Genomic DNA, 4,220 nt, shown 5'->3' on the forward strand with positions numbered 1-4,220 from the left:
CACATACACAAATTACGTTTTAGTAGAAAATCCACGTTATAATCACGTTATTGTGAATACATTAACTAACGTTATTTCAACGTTCACAAATGCAGATGCATGCGGACACACCGAGTATATATATGGAAAAAAAACACATATTAGAAACGAATACATATATAACAAACAACAACAACTAATAAAAAAACGTATATTAGAAACAAACCGTATCTGTCTAATAACTATGCAACCTAACCAAGCTTCTTTTATACACGGCACCAGTTGTAATGAGGCTCGCGTCGATAATAGTGTACCACAGGTTCTGCTTGGTACGGGCACTATGTACCCTGAGGTAAGCACGAATAGACAGACACAAAGTGTAACGAACAACGATAGATCTATTTAGTCTTTAACCGAGTAATACATAAATGCTATGCATGTGTAGTAGCGTATTTGAATTGTAATTAAATTGGTTTAAGTCTGCGCATCTCCCCCCCCCGCGCTCCTCGCTCGGACACTCAGGAGGTGTGGTCGGGAGGGGAGTGCGCGTTCATTACACGATTGCTACAGGATCGATGCTGACACTTAGGTGCTAGCATCGACGTCCTGGCCGCGTTTGAAGTGTAGCGGTGCGTGATTAAATTGGTTTAGGCCCGCGTATCTCCCGCGCTCCCCGCTCAGAAGCTCAATAGAGCTCTAAGTGGGGGGCGTGTCTGTAAGCACTCGAGAGATAAATCCTCTCTCTCGAGAAAGCGGGAGTGCGCGGGTCAAAGTAATTGAGTAATAGAGCCGAAATTGAGCTGGCTAATCCGCGCTTCTCGCGCGGCACTTCACAGCTCGATCGATTATCACTTCTCGCGCGGCACTTCAAAGGGGCCCTCCCTTTGATGTGATATTGCGGGATTATAGGATTATAGATGACGCACGCGTGACGCACGCGTGACGCACGCGTGACGCACGCGCGACTCATGTAGGTTACGCGGTCGTGGCTGGCGTATATAAGACGAGCGCCGGGAAGAGTCGGGGGGACTGATGTTGCTGCTGCAGCAGCCGCTGCTGCTGCGACAACAGGATCGACGGAAGGAACTCAACCAGGCACGACCGCGACAACCGCTGTAATTGTATCAAAACCGTCAGTAAACTGCGAATCATGGTAACAACTGGCTTTCTCTTGTCTATGCATCAGTTATCTATGTCTTTTGGCGAAACATAACGTAGTAAACAACACTATAATCATAACGTAGAAACTACTGCGTTACACATGCACCCTCTAGGAGCGTGACGTATACACGAGTCGTACAATTAATAAACGTAGTCTCAAAAGAGTTTACACACGCAATACAATCTCAAAAGCACTACACAACACTAGGGCAGCCCTCTTTACGCGCAGAAGGAGTGCGTCTTCTGTAGGGGGGGCAAGAGCTTTAGGAGAGTAGATCTGTTGTTCAAATGCCCTGAGCTTGCCCAGATCGGACTCCTGGAAGTCATCAGCTGCTGATGTGTAAACATGTGTGGTGATGGTTCTTGTCTGCTTGAGGTCTTCTGATACGATGTCAGTAGTGTTCTCACCAAACTCTTCAATTATGGGTATGTCGAGACTCAAGCTGCACTTCAACCATGCCTTCTTGCCGGTGAAGTAAGGATAACTCGTAGTGTCTCTGCCACTCAGGCCATGCATGAAGGGCATTGCACGACACTGTGAAGTTCCCAGTGTCACCACCATTTCATGGATTGGTAAGTATGTGTTCTGGGCTGTCCTCACCAATAGTTCTGGTAGATTTCTCAGGTGTGTTGCTCCATAGTGTAGACACATGGTAATAATGTCTGTGTCATTAGAGTGGATAACTACTCTCAACTCCGTCATTCTTTACACTGTACAGAGTCTGCAGAATTATCCTTGTATCAGCCTCCTTCTGCGTCGATTCTAGAGCAGGAACATCCATAACAGACTCTCTTGTGATTAATACGCTCTTCGTCTCTTCTGTGAATCCACCACTCAGAGAGAGTTGGGCCAACAACAGGGTCCAATGCTTATTCTCACACCATTTCTCACAGAGGAAGTTTAGGTGGTTAGCCTTGTTTGCTGCCACTGCAAATAATTCTTGTGGGTCAGGAGCTGTGTAATGGTAATTGACTTCATATTCTTTGGCAGGTTTTAATCGGGCATTACTGTGTTCTTGCTCAGCGGACTTTAGGCTTGTTCTACTGTACCTGTCACAGCAGAAGTGTATGAACTCAGTACCAGCCGGCACATCATTCAGTAGCAGGTGTTTGTATCGTTCAGCAATAGTCCCAAATCTTTCACCTTTGTGGAAAGACCAGTGTCGAATGGCATACATGGAATCAATGACTACTGCTGTTTTTCTGTCATGTTAGGGCAGAGCAGGCGTGCTGGTCACTTTGGTCTCCTCTTTCAGGGGTTTCGCTAGGCTTGACTTGGTACCTGTTCTCATTCTGCCATCATCCTGGAAGAGAGATGGTGGGTAGTCACTGCATTCATGGTTCCCTATGAAGTCAACAATGTCTAGTTCTCCACCACTGGCAATTATCTGTGTCATACGCAGAAGGGCAGTTATTTCATTACTCTTCCCCGATGCAGCTGTTTTAGCCGCGGACTTCTTCGGTTTCTTGTTTTGTGTGTCGAAGGTGTTCGGCTTCACAATACTTGTCTTCTTCTGATCACTGCATGGTCAGTGACTGAGACAGTGCCTCCAGACCCAGTTTTTTACATTGGTAATGTTGTCATTAACGTTGCAATCAGCGCATTGCCCAGTTGCTATATTTATCAGGTATGATGTGGTTGCACCGAATGGATTCGTCTCGACTGCTGCCATTACCTTGATCACCATCTCTGCATCCCTTGTGACTCGACTTACACCAGATTCATGGTGAGGGCTGGATGAATGAAGATGTAGCATCGATTTCAACTCTACAGAGACAGCAGCAGTGATGGGTTTTGTGTAAACCCATTTCATCCGTGCTTGATGAAAGTCGGCCAGCAGTAAGACTACATTGCTGAACTCGCCACGATGCTTGCCTCTGATGGCTCCTGCGAGCTCATATGTAGCCTGATCTCCAGTGATAATTCTCTATTTGTCACCGAGTGCATGTGATGTCCTGACAAGTCGCATCATCTCTTCCTTTAGGACAGCAGGATCAGTTGGAGAAGATGGGATCAGAGGAAGATAGCCAATGATGCTTACCAATTTGCAGTAAGCCTACCCTGATAAACTAATGTTGACTCTTTTCTCTATGATGAAGCTTGCGCGATCTAAAAAGTCACAGACCTAGGAACTTCCGCTATGAATTTGACGTGTATGAGGTCACTTTGGTCAGGATTGCTCTCTGATATCTATATTCATTAAATAGAAATAAGATGGGGTAAGAGTTAATTGTAGTTAATCGCGTATCTGTAAGGTCTGTCTCCCGCTGTGCGTTTTTCACGTGCGTCAGCTTAGCATCCCTATAGCTACATTAGGACCACTGATCTCTCTACCAAACATTGATTGCGCAATGAAGGCAAAGAACAAATCTCATTGTGGGAGAAAAAGTGGACACAATAGACGCATTGGACGCAACGTACGTGCAAACCCGTCATGCAAGGTCGCAAAGCCGACGCAAGTTAAACGTATAGCGGAAGACAGGCATGTGTGTAATGTACAACATGCTGTTTTAGCTAATATCAAAATGTTAACTTTGGAGCACTATAACTTTATTGCTAGAAAAGCAATGAACTTGTCATTTTCACACAATATTAACCATACATGTGGGTAGTTTTCTGGAAAGTTGCTCGTGCTCATCAAGCTGTTCGTCCTCTTCACATGTTCCTAGATATCTCAAGCAACTTCTGTTCCGGCTTGCCCGATGTGGTCCGTCTGGCAGCGCTACTTGGGCGATGACTGGCTACATCCGCCTATACCTTGCGCGCGATGTTCACTCTGGAAGCTTGTCTGCCGTAACTGGTGGTCTACAGTTGGCTGCGATGCGTGAATGCTGGCCCGCGCTGATCACGGAATCGTATACAGTGTGTAAATGCACTCTGACCTTTACTGCAGCACGAAGGGTCGTTGTCGTAACAGGTACTACAGATATGTACCCGAGGTAGTTTTAGGTTGTTTAGTATTATGTTTATATTTTTATATAATTAGGAGGTAGTTTTAGGTTGTTTAGTATTATGTTTATATTTTTATATGAGGTATGTTTAGGGTTAGGGTTAGGGTTAGAGTTAGGGTTAGGGTTAG

The sequence above is a fragment of the Priapulus caudatus genome, unplaced genomic scaffold, assembly GCF_000485595.1.
Source record: "Priapulus caudatus unplaced genomic scaffold, Priapulus_caudatus-5.0.1 Scaffold625, whole genome shotgun sequence".
In the NCBI taxonomy this organism is placed as follows: Eukaryota; Metazoa; Priapulida; class Priapulimorpha; order Priapulimorphida; family Priapulidae; genus Priapulus; species Priapulus caudatus.